At 42.3% G+C, this 13,972-nt stretch overlaps 1 protein-coding gene across 1 annotated transcript in view; it reads left to right on the plus strand.

Annotated features, from left to right (window-relative positions):
* Positions 1-2,542: 2,542 nt before the first annotated feature.
* CALCRL (calcitonin receptor like receptor) overlaps positions 2,543-13,972 on the plus strand; it is a 60,544-nt gene continuing 49,114 nt past the window's right edge. The window contains exon 1 of the mRNA XM_050339810.1: positions 2,543-2,759. The gene's annotated coding sequence lies outside the window, so the exon portion shown is untranslated. The remainder of the gene's footprint in view (positions 2,760-13,972) is intronic.

Raw genomic sequence — 13,972 nt, forward strand, 5'->3', positions numbered from 1 at the left:
TCTCCTTTTTATTTTCTCTCCCCCCTTGCTTCTCTTTTATTTCCAGTTCGTTTGAGCCAGCATCTCCCTCTCTCTCTGCAGCTCCAATCCACCTACATTAGCAAAGTTGACGGATTTTCTTTTACATTTTGAACAAGTTTTGGTCTTTTTAGGTCCCACCCATCAAACACACTGAAGTTGTCTCAAGGGTTATGTCTCACAGCTGGTTGTTTTCAGTAGCATCTCTAGAGGGAAAAAAAAAGCCAGGTTCGAGTGAAGTGGAATTCGCGTTTACAGTTTCCGGCTGTCCACCCGCGATGATAATACTTTACCCACGAGGGGTTCTTTATCCGTGCTGAAGCCGTGGGGGGGTTCCCGTGGCTCTGTTTATCCCGCGGGAAGCCGCGAGGTGGGGCGCGCGGCGCGGCGAGAGCCGGCCGGGTCAGTCCCTGCCTGCCAAAAAGGGGGAATGGAAGATTTGCTTCCTTCGCGCGCGGATTTTAGCCTCTTCCCGCTCGAGTTTCCCACGTTTAGGTCCCTTTTGAAGTGCTCGCTCCCCGTACGGGTGTAATTTATGCACCTTGCAGCCGGAGGAGGGGGAGACAAATTCCGGGATCTGGTGCATCTCTAAAGTGCAAACTGCACCAGCTGAGGGTCTCAGGTGCCTGTACAGCAGCAGCAAGTAAGCTTCAGTGATAGCTGAACACGTAGAATACTAGGCTTTGTAAATAATAATTAAAACAAAGAAGCAAGCAAGCAAAATAAGATTTGACGTGCCAAGTCAAACACGGCCCGTGGGATACATCTCTCTGGCTGATTCAGATGCCTGTTTTGAACACGTGTGCCTGGCTGGATTATTTGCTAAATTACAATGTGTGATGTACCATGTTGTAATCCATAACCTAGACCTAACTGGCCTAAGTAATACTCCCAGGCTCACTTGTGATGAAATTCCACAACCTGAGGTGACGCCGTTTATTTTAGATAAGTTAATTTCCATCGCTGTTCAGAATCAGAGCTAATCCCCAGTTTATATCTGTTTACATTGCCTAGAGGTTTAGAGTGCCGGTTCTTAGTCCTTCACTGGTTATAAAACTCAAACATTCTCCTGTTGATGTCAGATCCTAGAAGCACCAACACTCGCCTGTACCAAATGAATATTCAAGTCATATGCCTGCTCTTTTGGTAACCCTGGAGTGTGATTTCACAAGTCATATTGTCCAGTGGCCTTATGGATTGAAAGTGTCCCTACCCCTCTCTTTTCCCTCTTCCAATTTTTCCTGACCCTGAATTAGGGTTGGGGTTTTTGGGGGTTTTGTTTGTACGTTTGTTTGGTTTGTGGGAGGTTTCCCCTCTTAGTTTTGGGTTTCTCGCTGTTTTCCTTTTTGAGGAAAAGGTTTTCAATGGCCAGATGAGTTCCCTCATCCAGTTCACAGCGCGTTCCACAAATGATTCTGCTGGCAAAAGGAGTGGACGAGTGACAGGTAGAGAGAAGCAAGCAGAATACTTTGTCTTGTTTTATGAGCAAATTAAAGGGCATCATTTTGATAGATCCTTATGACCTTTGGGAGGTCCTTATGGTATTCCATAAGAGGTACTGGTGTTCCAGCTTAATGCTCCAGCATAGTATTGTTCATGTCCACACAGCAACTGCCCACTGAATTGGTGAGCACAGATCCTGTCCATAGCACAGGTATTGACTGTACAAAGAACAAGTGATTATATCCTCTCACAGAAACATTTTTAGGTCCCAATACAAATTTCTTTGCAGCTACTAGAAGGATTGCCATTAATTTTGTTTTGTTTCCATTATGGCAGTTTTCAAACCAGGCAGCTCATACTTGTGCTTTTTCAAATCACCAGCGCTTAAAAAAATGTAACCTAGAGATCTGTGCAGCAATATTAATGTTCCTGTTGCCTTTTTTGTACCCAAGAAATTCAAAGTCTTATTTATTTAAATACTTTTTTTTTTTCCTTGGGTGCAAATCAAAGTGTCACTTTAAATTATGCACTCGCTTGAATTTGAAAACTTTGATTCTGACCTTTGCCGCAGCTTAACATTTGAGGAGTAGAAGTATTTCTCTGTAGAGCTTGTCAGCACTTACAGCCTGGGATGTAATGTAGCCCCTGCAGTTGCGGGCAGAGGTGGGTCACGTCAGTCAGTCACACTGAGGAGGAAGCAGCTCTTGTGTATTCTTTGTCTCTCAATAAAGATCCAAACGAATTTATTTCTCTGGGTCTAGTTGGAGGAGGAGGAGGAGGGCGAATCTCACTGGCTCGGTACGCGAAAGGACAGGTCCCGTGGTCTCCTCCTTTCCAACAGAGCAGCGAGCGAGCGTTTCGGGAGCGGTTTCGGAGCTTTAATTCGGGGCGGGCGAGCCGCAGCCACCCGGGGCAAGGTGCGGGCAGAGCCGGGGAGCAGATGTCAGGGGCTCGGACGCGAATGCCAGAGGAGAGCCCGGCTTCCCCGGGACGTGCCATTCGAGGGAGAAAAGTAACTCAACGCCGGCCGCAGGCGGGGTCGGGTGATGTAACAGGAAGCTCTGATGTTTCGCTGCTGCTGCCGCCGCCGCTCCGCGCTCCATCGGACACGCTCCCGGCGCTCCCGCGGCAGCGCTGCCCCCCGAGCCGCCGCTCCCGCAGCCCGGTCGCTGGATTACACCCGGCTCCACCACCGGCAGGGCGCTCGCAGCTCCGCTTTGGCCGCCCAGGGAGACAGAGAGCGAGGTCTCTCCCGCCGCTCTGCCTGAAAGCGTTCTTCCCGCAAAAAACTCGGCGCGGTGAGTACCGATGGAAAACAGTTTCATTGTTTCGCCCCGGGAACCACAGTTGTTGTGTGCCGTCTGAAGGCATTGATAGTCGCGCGTGTGTGCAGCGCTTTTGCGTTTAACCGAGGCGTTGTGATAGGGAATCTGCGGGGAGAAAGGGGTATGAGGGAAACCTCCGTTTATTTTCAGTGAGCGAAATGCTGAGCTGCTTTTATGACTGGTGTTGTTATACCTGTCCTCGATAGAAGAAACAGGTAGAAAGGGAGGTAAAAATGCTCTAATCAGCACTTTGAGGATTCTGTCTCAAGCCTCTAATATCAACTAACCAAATTTCTGTCTTTGCATCTGGAGAGAATTAGAGGCTCATTGGCTTGAAAAGGGTCCTTAAGACTAACTCGGTGCAACTGCAGCTCTTTCAAGAGAGGCTGAATTAGGTGATGAAGTGGTGTGGATTTTCTTTCGGAATATTTCTTTAATCTTATTGTAGCAGAAAGAGGTCATACTTGAGTTGTTTCATAGTTAGGTTCTGTGTTGTAATTACACAGCTGAAAAGGTAACGCTCCTGTTTTGTTTGGACTTTCTGTTTACCTGAGGAAAAGTTAGGCTGAGTTTGAAGCCTGTCGCGTGCCGGGGTGTTACTGTTTGAGGTTTTTAACCGCGAACACCAAGCTGATTTACTGGCAGGTGATTGTCAGCTACTTCCTTTTCTCTGAGAAACCATTGAACAGTGTGTGATTCTGTGCCTTCAAGTATCAGCTGAAAGGCAGTTAAAAGTCTTGCCACTTCTTCGGCTTTCCAAAATAGATGAGATACCTTCTGGTTTTACAAACGCGGTTGCGGTACTGCGATTGTTAATTCTAGCCATTTGCTCGTGCGTGCAAGCAATGGATCTGTAGAATCAGGGAAACAAATCTTTTTAGGCTATAAACCACACTTGAATTTGATCTACAATGACTCAGTTATCCATACGGTTTGTAGGGGTCGAGAATGCAATACTGATAAAGATAACCAACTAACTTATGCCAGATACCTTGGGGATGGACTTTGCTGCTCTTACAATTGCGCCAATGCGGAGCCTTTCCAGTCCTACCGTGCCTACTGGGGATCTTGTCATTCATTTGCAGTGCTAATGCATAGAACAGTTTAAACCTGTTCAGATCAGTGATGTGCTCTGAATCCCAGGTCCTTTCAATGGGTTGAAAGGAGATCCTCTAAGATCTAGATAAATAGGAGCACGAGCAGATTTGAATCCATGAGTTTTCCTTCAAAGCTCACATGCTGCAATACTGTCTGAAATTCTCAATTAAAAAAAAAAAAATCTCTATTTTCACAGTATTTACTTCTGCAGTCTGCTCAAGCTCTCATCGACTTCACTGCAGATGGGAGCAATCCCAAAGTCTTTACCCAACTCTGAAAATCTTCCGCACAAAAGGCACTGGGTGACACTGAGTCAAAGAAGGGGGCACTTCACATAAAAGGTGTTCGTGTTGTTTTAATGATCAGTCTAGTGGGGAAAACTGCAGTGTCTCAGCTAGATTCTTACTTTTTGGGTTTTTCTCAAGTAGCTGGTGTAGGTTGAGGTGCACACATGGGAAGTGTCAGGGGTGCTTGCAGGTTTGAGGTCAGAATCTACGTTATCTGCAGATTGAGCGAAGACAGCAGCAGGATGGTGGCGTAGAACAGTGTCACTGCACTTTGTACCAGACAAAACTGAATACCTGAGCACATAACATTCATTGCAAGTTCAAGAATGGCATGATGTGGTTCTCTCGCATTCAAGGTAATCAGCTGCTTCCAACAGCATTCCCAGCATGTGCCACAGCTGGGTAGGATTGGGCCCACGAGAGTTCACAGAGTCATGCAGATAAAAGATTCAAACTGGGTCACAGTCACTTGGAAGAAACAATTGCTACAGATGTGTTTTCAATATTAATGTGTATACAATGATACTTCAAAAGTGTGTATCTGGTCAATTCTGTGCTAAATGCTGAACATAAGCTATTTATTAAAGCAGTTGAAGGAATTTCTCCATTAAGAAATCCAAGTCTACAGTTAAAAAAAAAAACAACAACAAAACCACAATTTCTTCTTAAGAAGTTGTCTCCATCTGTTGCCAATGTGTTTACAGTGTTCTTGATTTGCTACCAAAATTCCTTCTGTGCTTCTGATCAGCTGTCACTCCTGTGGAGCACACACACAGTATTGGCATTACCTCTGTTCTGAGAGCTCTGTCTTTGAGTTCCACGTGTAGCACTTTCCCCAGTAAGGCTTTACTCTTATTGAAAACAGTCTCTTAGTTGCTCATGCAACTGCTTGGTCTCTTGGAAGTTTTTGGTGCAGCAAGTTGTCAGAGCTCTGGAATTAACTATATCCTTGATACTACCGTGTCAAGGAAGGAATGAATGCTTCTATTACCAAAACTGAGGTGAGCTGACAAACAAATAACTTTTAGGCAGTAAAATAAACGTGTTTATATACGTGGGTTTGTATATTAAACATATAATAATATATGTAATATATTAGTCCTGTGTACAGTGTGTGCAGGTCTATATCATGCTGACTTCTATTATTGCTAAAGAGAGAACAGGTACGTTTCTAAAGAGACTTTCAAAGCAAATTAATCTTAAACCTCATGCTTTGTTTAGACAGCCTTGAATAACAAGTGTTGGTGTTCTGAACTCAATACATTTGAATGTTGTTTCCTTTCAGTATTTAAAAGGAAATGGAGAAAGCTTTCTATAGGTGTGCACAACACATTGTTTTTAGTTTTTGTACTCACGTTGGCAGTTCAGATGTTTTCAGTGTAATGTGCTTTCACAGAGAGCATCAGAAAATAGCCTATTTCTTACCTGTTTTAATAATGGAGAATTCCACAGCCGGTGCAGTACAACAGAAGATCTTATGAAATTTAGTTCCATTGGAGCATTTCTTCTTAGCAGTCCTTTTTGTGCTACGTTAGAATCTGGGCAGAACTGAAAGGCTGAACTTTCACATTTTGAAAGTTTTGTTTTCGCAGCCCTCAATGCTTCAGTCTCCCAAGTTTGTTTATACTGTTTACATTTTCCCAGCAAAGTCATCCTTTCTCTGCCCTAGTTCTGTGCAAACACTTTCCATCATTTCTGCAGGATACGCTGTCCAGAAGTGATTTATTTGGAGTTGCTTTTCTTTGGGAAGATGCGTTTGAAGCGCGCTGAACTGATTGCAGTGCACCAAAAAAAAGGCTTTCCGTGAGAGGAGCAATGTTCTCCCTCCAATAGAAGAAAACAGTTTCTTAACTTGGGTAAATTTGCATGTGTCTCTGAAGCTGTTACCTTACCATACCATTCCCAGTAATATCATGCACAAGGGGCCGAACACAGCAATTAGTGATTATTTTTTTATTATTACCATGTCCAAAGCACCTACTCATATAGGATATACCCTATGCTATACCAGCTCTCTGGGGGCTGAGTATCTTTTCAGTTCCTAAAAACTACATATTCTTTGATAATTCTCAGCTTGAAAACTGTGCTAAAAACTGGATGCTCTTATGGCCATAAAGTCACTCCCTGAATTGCCGTTTAGATTTTCCCCTCAATTTTTTTTCCTCCACCATTTCAGTGGTAAAACCTTGCAAATTAATAATAGTAAGTTTTATATTATCTTAATACTGATAATTCTGTTAGAGTTTGATTAGATTAAAAAAAAAATAATGATGTACTGGGAACATATTTGTTATACCAGAACTTGTGTTCTTTAGGCTTTAAAAGTACTTTTTCATATTATATTAACAGAAATGAATATAATTTGTCACCAAATGTTGTGCTCCACAGGCCTTCCTAGATAAAAATATAAAAATATACTTTTCAGAACTCAGTAAGAGCTTTAGACATTATACTTCCTTCCTCTGTGGCTGCATCTATGTATTTATTTCCTGCCCTAAATGGAGGAAAAATATTATACTGTGCAAGCTTTGATTACTAAAATGGCTCATTTTTGCAGATATTATCCCTGAGGTGTTCTGTGTAATGGGAATATCTGCCCTTTGGTTTCAGTTAGTGAAATCCAGCAGGTGTCACTCTGGGGATTAAATAAGGAATATTACACAAAAGGAGATAAACTTTTTTTGAGGGGGAGGATTTAGAAGTATTTATTCTACTACTTTTTTTTTGGACCATGCATGCCTTTCTAACTCTGCAGTTTATTTTCTTCAGTTATATGATTTCATGAGTGTATTCATCTTTCTGTGTATCCCTCTGAATATGAAAAGTGGCACATCACTGGTATTGGATTATACAATCAAGTTTCACTCACAGGTGACAATTCTGAAATACAAAGCGTTGCTAATCAGTTGGATATTGCCTTTATGCTATAAAAAAACGGTTTTGTCATCTTCTTTGGGGATCAAAATTATTCTTTTCTTTTTTTTTTCCCCCATGGACGTCCTATTGCACGAGCAACATGTTTGCAGGGGTGATGGAAGTCGAGGAGGTGCTCTGCAGCAGGTTGCTGCAACTTACTTATTAAAACAACCTACATGTTGTTGCTGTTCAACTTAGCTAAAATCGACATGTCAGGTGGCCAATCACCCAAAGCTTCACTGGAAAAAAGTTTGGAGAAGAGAAACCTTGCCATGTCGAGCCAAGTTTTTAGTACAAGTCCCTGATGTATTTTTTTTTTTGGGGTGGGCAGGGGAACAAAAACTTGTCTTGTTTATTGTGCAGCGTTCCTTTAGGGAGTGTGTTTGTTGGTTTGGGGTGGATTGTTACATGAGTGTGCAACTCCATGTTCTGGGAAGTTCCTGTTGTGTGGGATAGGAACGGGACTGTTAAAAATCTGTGGATTTCTGCAAGAGGGTTCTTTTTTGTTCCCCATCCCGTGTTAATGCCGCCTCAAACTGAAACAAATGCCTCAGCAGGCATCTTTGAAAGACAACCTGCAAATACAAGTCTGTCTTCAAATAGAAAGAAAATGGTTTTTTGTAAACACATGCATATGCACATGTATTTTTATATATGCATACATATCTATATTTTTGTACATATATATATTTATATATTTATTTTTAAAATAATCCCATTCTAGAACTTGTAACCTCAGCCTACTTTAAACAATCCAGTTTCCTTTCTCTCACTTCTTTCTCCTGTTTAAGCCCCCATCCTGTTCCGTTTTTGATTCTATTCAACTTCCTTTCCTGTGATGACTCTGAATGAGTCACTTTGCCAGGCATTAAGAATGTGGCTCGACAATATTTCCAAAAGCTTATCCTATACTGGCTCATGCAGATGAAATTAACCTCTGCCTTATCCTTCCTCTCAAAGAAATGTCTGTCTTCACACGTCCAGATTCTTGGAAGGGGAAGGTGGGGGTGGGAACCCTTTCCATAAATGACTGTATATTGAACTCCACAGTCATCTTCCTTGAAGGGGAACATCACCGTGTGTGTGCTGGAACAAAGTAGCAGGATCGGTAACCTCTTTAAAATTGACTTGGGAGGTAGCCGGGAAAAAAAAAAAAAGTTTAAACAAGTTCAGGAAAGCCAAATTAAGGCTCTTTCCTGAGTGCCTGTTCAAGTACTCTCTGCACAGCCACCGCTCTGCAATTCTTCATTCTTTACTAAATGTGTTGTTTGTTGCATCATAACGCATTGAAGGCCACCAAGACTGCGTTGTTTTTGTGGGCAGAGAGCAGCAACTGGAGAAAAGCACATGTTAAGTAGGCACTTAGACCCTTAACCGAGTTATAGCCTTTGGTGTGGTTATATGGGTGCCAGCTCAGTGTGAGGCTTGGGGGGATGGGTTTGGTTCTTCCTTTGTCTGTTTTGGTTTTTCGTCTCTCAGTTTTGGAAGGAATAGAAAAAAGAAGGATTTATTTATTTATTTATTTATTTATTTATTTTTAAAAAAGGGCTTCTAATCTGTTAATTGTGTATGTGCATCAGGACATGAAAGCCTTTCTGCTGAAAACAAACAGGGAAAATTATAGTCCTGGAAAAGAATAACTTTGGAAACCAATATGCAAATGAGAGTAAGAATTCCCCTTAAGTCAAACTCTGCTGTTGCAGTGTTCTCACCCTGCAGAGCTGGGGAATCTCATCCTCCATCAGTTTTCACTAAGAGAGATCTGAAAGATTATATCACTTCTATAGTTTTCTGCATGTTATGTCAGAAGTGTAATCAGCATTGCCACAAATTACACACCAGGGAGCAAAGTGGAAGTAGAATTATTTTCTTTTCATATCTATTTTGCTGTCACAATGTAGGTTTTATCTAAAACGAGTAATGGTTGTGATTGGAAGCTCAAACAATTGTCTGGAGTACAGCCATTGTATTAATTTAAATTTAAGTTTGTTTTCTCACTCTTTTCTAACTAAAGGAGATGATTTGATCAGCCTTCAGCTCTCAACCTTGTCATTGGATTGGTTGTGGAAGCCACAGCACGGTCTTACAAGAGTCTTTTTTTCCCCCCAACCCCACATGCTGGATATGTTTACACCAGCATTTTGAGAGTACTTACAAAAATAGGTAGAAAAATATCATTCTGATCTTTTTAGCCTTTTAGCATGATCCACTGGGATAGCTGCTGGGCCCTAGGTTTTCTTTTTCCCCCTCCCAATTATCCCAGAAGAGCCATGCACAAGTAGAGCTTTTCCTCTAGAGAAGATCCCTCTTCTGAAAACTGCACATGTAATCCAAGGGAAGAATTCAGCCAGTGTAGTTCAGCTGGACACTTTTTATTTAGAGCTACAGGGATAAAATAGCCTGCTGACATGCTAAGCTTTTCCTAGAGTCACATTACAGAGCAGTGAAGGGCATGGCAGTAATTCAGGGTTTGTTGGAAGGATGGCAGAATATTCGTGCTGGCTCTGCGGGGGCACTGGGGCACCAGAGCATGGCAGTGGATCCTGCCATCCCTAAGCCAGGGTGAAGTCAGCACCAAAAAAGCCCAGATTCAAAGCAGGTTTTTAGGGACCAGCCAGCTTTCTAAGTCACATTAGGCAAGGGGAGAAATGTTAATGTGGAAATACGTGTTGTCCGAAGAGAACAGACTGGCATAATAGAGAGTTACCTGTGATAACTCAGCTTCCTCAGGGAATGCACGTTGGCCACATGTTCAAAAATAGCATTATACCATACAGGAATGCAAAAATTCTCAAACCATAGGTTTGTTTTATTTTATTTTATTTTTGCAATTTCTTTGGCCCTTGTGTTTCATAGAATTTGAAACTTTTTATATTTTTAAGCATTTACGACTTTTAAACTGGACAGTTGTCCAACTTCTCCTTCCTTGAGCACTAATTAACAATGAAGCCTGGTAGCAACGAAGACAGAACGATGGAAGGACTGAAAAATGCACAAAGAAAAAAAAATCTGTGAACAAATCGGTAAATGGGATCATGTTCCCTTTAGTGTGACCTATTACAGAGACAATCCTGAATCAGTTGTTCTGTGGTCAGTCAAATTCTGATAAACAGAAAGAGTCCTTTAAATGGTGAGAAATCCATATTTGCAGGCATTCATTCACAGCACAGCTACCAAATTCTCTGTCTGTTCAGTATTTTAATTTGGCAACAGGGAGAGTTGCTGGTTTTCAGCACATGGTCTGGTTAAGGTGTCGGTAACTGCAGTGACAGGGTGGATCATCCTTTCTCATACAGAGAGAAGGTGGAACATCTGGTTATCACATATGGAAGATGTTTATTACCACATCTCCTCTTCCTCTATGCAACAGAAGAATTATTCCCATTTCTCTGCTGTGCTGACTTCAGATGTGTTGACTACAAGACCCTCCGATCTTCCAGAGTTTTAACCGATGATTTTCATTTATCCATTCCCGTCGTCCTTGTCACTTGCCCTTCACAGGCGAAACGACTCTGCTGTTTTCTCAGTGTTTCCAGATGCCTGTATTTTTATTTGGCTTACTGAAGCTAGGCAGTAGGTGTGGGGTGGTTTTGTACATGTCCACATGCAGTGAGCAGCCCACGATTCCTCCGGGCTGGGGGTCATCTGCTCACCTCTAGCAGGGGGCAGGGTCCGTGCACGTGCAGCCCCACGCTGTGTGGGTTCCTCTGCTGCCCTGCATCCGCTGTTAAAAAAAAAAAAAATTTAAAAAAAATTTGCTGAATGACAGTAATAGAGAGGAACAATGGGCTATTACAGGATGTCCAGACAGGGTCATTACAGTATATTTTCTTGCGCAATCTTGTTATGAACAAGCTTCGTATTTACCAGCTCGTTTCATTTGTCAGCACCCTCTCGTTAATTCGCGTGGTGAGGCAATGAGCCGCCCGTTTTCTGACAAATGAAATGGCAGACGTTCATGGTGGGCTGTTGTGTGTGGGAGTTTATATAGATCACTGAAAAGGAAAATACTTTACCTTTGGATCTTGAGAAGAAGGCAGCTCACTCGCAGTGCTGCCTTTTGACATGCAGGATGTTTTCGGTAATTTCCAACGCTTGGAATCCAAATGTTCAGATTGATATAAAAGGTGAAGATAAGAAATAGCACCTACTTGAAGCAACTGTGGACTGTTTCTGTGAGGTGTGATAAAATTAACAATTCTCTAGCTGAAGGACACCCACTAATGGGCACCCACAGCTGCAAAGATTTGAGAAGGTTTCCAGCTAATGTGAAATAAGGAGTTCAAGCAAGAGAGGATTCAGTCAAACTTGGGAAGACATTTAGGATTTGGATCCAGGGATTACTAGAATAGACTAGAAACCACTCCACAGAGATTTGGGGTGCTGATGAAAAGCAGGTTTCTTCTCAACATTGTGCGAAGATGTTTCAATTTTTAGTTAAGACACATCATTTTCTTCGACGTGAAAATGATATCTTTGTGTTCTTGGAACAAACACGGCCCAGTTTGGAATACTGGGCTATCTTTGTGTAACACACAAATGGAAAACTAAGGGCACTGTAGGTCAGCACTGAGGTTGGCAGAGCTGTGAAGGGGAAGTCTGGCAGCACAATATCTGTCTCGTTGCATGCGAGCACAGGCCGGGCGAGGGAGTTGGCCACAACAGGGTTACACACGTGAGTCTGGTCCTTGCAGAACAAGAAGCATGTTAAATGGCACGAAGTGTCAGTGGATGAGGATCTGAATCAAGGCTGCTCATCAAAAAGGCTTTTCCAAGCTGCACAGCTTTTGGCCAGTTTGGCAAAGGGCTCTTTTGAGATCGGCTGTTTTTCCTCAGCTCTCTGACTCCATTTGACTTTGGAGTCTTCAATCCCACAAACCCCTTGAATTCACAAGTAACGTACTGGCACAGTCCACATACCTCGTGGAACTGCATGAATGACACTCAGAGCACAAAACAAGGCCAAAGGTTTGCAAATCCAGCGACAATTTCACGGGAGTTACAAATGAGGGGAAATATCGAGGGCTGGATACGTGTTGGAGGAAATGTCTTTTGTTCGCTGCATCCACACCACTGCTGCTTTTGGAAGGTGGGACAGAGAGAGCACTCAGTGGTTATTTATCACACCCAAAGTTATTTGTATCTGTTTAACAAAAAGATATTAATGTTTCCCTCAGTACAGGATAGGCAGTGGGCACTGCTTAGTGTAAAAATAAAGCAACTAATAAATGCTGGTCAACAATAATTCTGTCACATTAACCTGCAGCATAATAGTTAAGATGTTCCTCCTAAAAAACACCCTGTGATCTTATTTGGGTGTATGCAAGTACTTTTTTGAACTTAAAAAGCTCCAAGAAATATATGTGGATTTCCAGAGTCCATTTATAACATTTTTTTAAGCAAACACTTCAATACTTAGAGCACTGAATGTGACAAAAGGATTACATGTGATGATTTTTTTACATCAGCTGGGTTTTCTTAGAGGGTGACCAGTGACCATCTGAAAGAGTACTAGTTTCTTGGGTGTGTGTCATGCCACAAATCTGGATAAAAATAATTTTTGGGGGGGGGGGGTTTGCAAAGGTTTAACCTGCAGCTGATTGCTGAAAGCCTTTATCTTGACTAGAGAGAGAGAGATTGTAAGCATGCTCTAGTAGAAAATAAATCAGTTCCGGTCCTATAGAGGGGGATGAACTCAGTTTGTCACAGACAGATAGTGGTTTCCTGACACTGGATGGGTGGTTGACAGCTTCCAGAGTTTGAAGATGTCATGGGTTGTATGGATTCTGTGTGTTTGTGGCCCTTTGGGCTTAACAGGAAGGTCACCAAGTTGTCGAGCAACTGCTGTGTGTTTGAAGGGATTCAACTGCCTTTCCTGCCCCACTCTTGCAGAGCCTCAGCTTTCAAGGGCTGCTCCTGTGAATTTCTCTGTATTTAGACCTTGTTCTCTAGCTAAAAACATAAAGAAAAAAAAGGGGGGGGATTGAAGTGTAAGTCTTTTCATTTTCCTTCCCTTTGTGTTCCACCTGATTCTATCGACTCTGTTTTCATCCACCATAACCTCTGTGTAGTAACCAAATATACCTTCATTCCTGTTCCTGTGCTCTGAGAATCTTGGACTGCTGCCTTTCCAAAACTGTCCGTACCTCCAAATCCTTAGGAGAGGGATTTCCACCTCTCTGCAACCCTTTGGGAGAACTTGCTGTTCTCTCCCCAGAAAACCTGAGAGTAAATGCTGTAATAAAACCAAACATAAAACCCTTGCTCAGCAAACCTCTGTGGATAACACAGAGGGTGGTTGAGCCAAGAATCCAGTGGAAATTTCAATTTACGTTATCCTGACTTAATGAGAGCGTTGTTATCAGAACACCTGTTTCTAAGCTGCATTTCTTGCAAAGAAGTGCAAGATATACATATGGAAGTTTTAGCTGTATCTTCCCTTGCGGGAATGTAACTGCCTCTATTTTTGTAGCCAGCTTTAAGGAATAACATAAAATCACTTGTTGGATTTTTTTTTTTTTCCTTCCAAAATGTAGCAAATATGTTGTTATTGTTACTGATGGAAGATCCCTTTTCACAGTCTTCCAATTACTCAAGCATTTCCCTTGTTTTGTGTCAGGAAGGTAACCTTTGCAACATCCTGTTTTATTTACCAGCCCTATCTGGAAGCTGCAGGGATCCTGTGGACGAAGTCACAGCCCAGTCCTCAGGACAGAGAGAAATCCTTGATCTTGAGAAGAAAATTATTTGGTGGCAAACTGAATAAAACTCCTGTCAGGTGTTTGTTTTAAATAGCACCAACCAATTCAAAACCAGAAAAGGGTGGTGTTACTCAAATAAAAACAGAGTTCTCTTGTGTCCTCCCCAGAATTCAGGCTGTGCATT

The sequence above is a fragment of the Myiozetetes cayanensis genome, unplaced genomic scaffold, assembly GCF_022539395.1.
Source record: "Myiozetetes cayanensis isolate MyiCay16 unplaced genomic scaffold, myiCay2020 scf9, whole genome shotgun sequence".
In the NCBI taxonomy this organism is placed as follows: domain Eukaryota; kingdom Metazoa; phylum Chordata; class Aves; order Passeriformes; family Tyrannidae; genus Myiozetetes; species Myiozetetes cayanensis.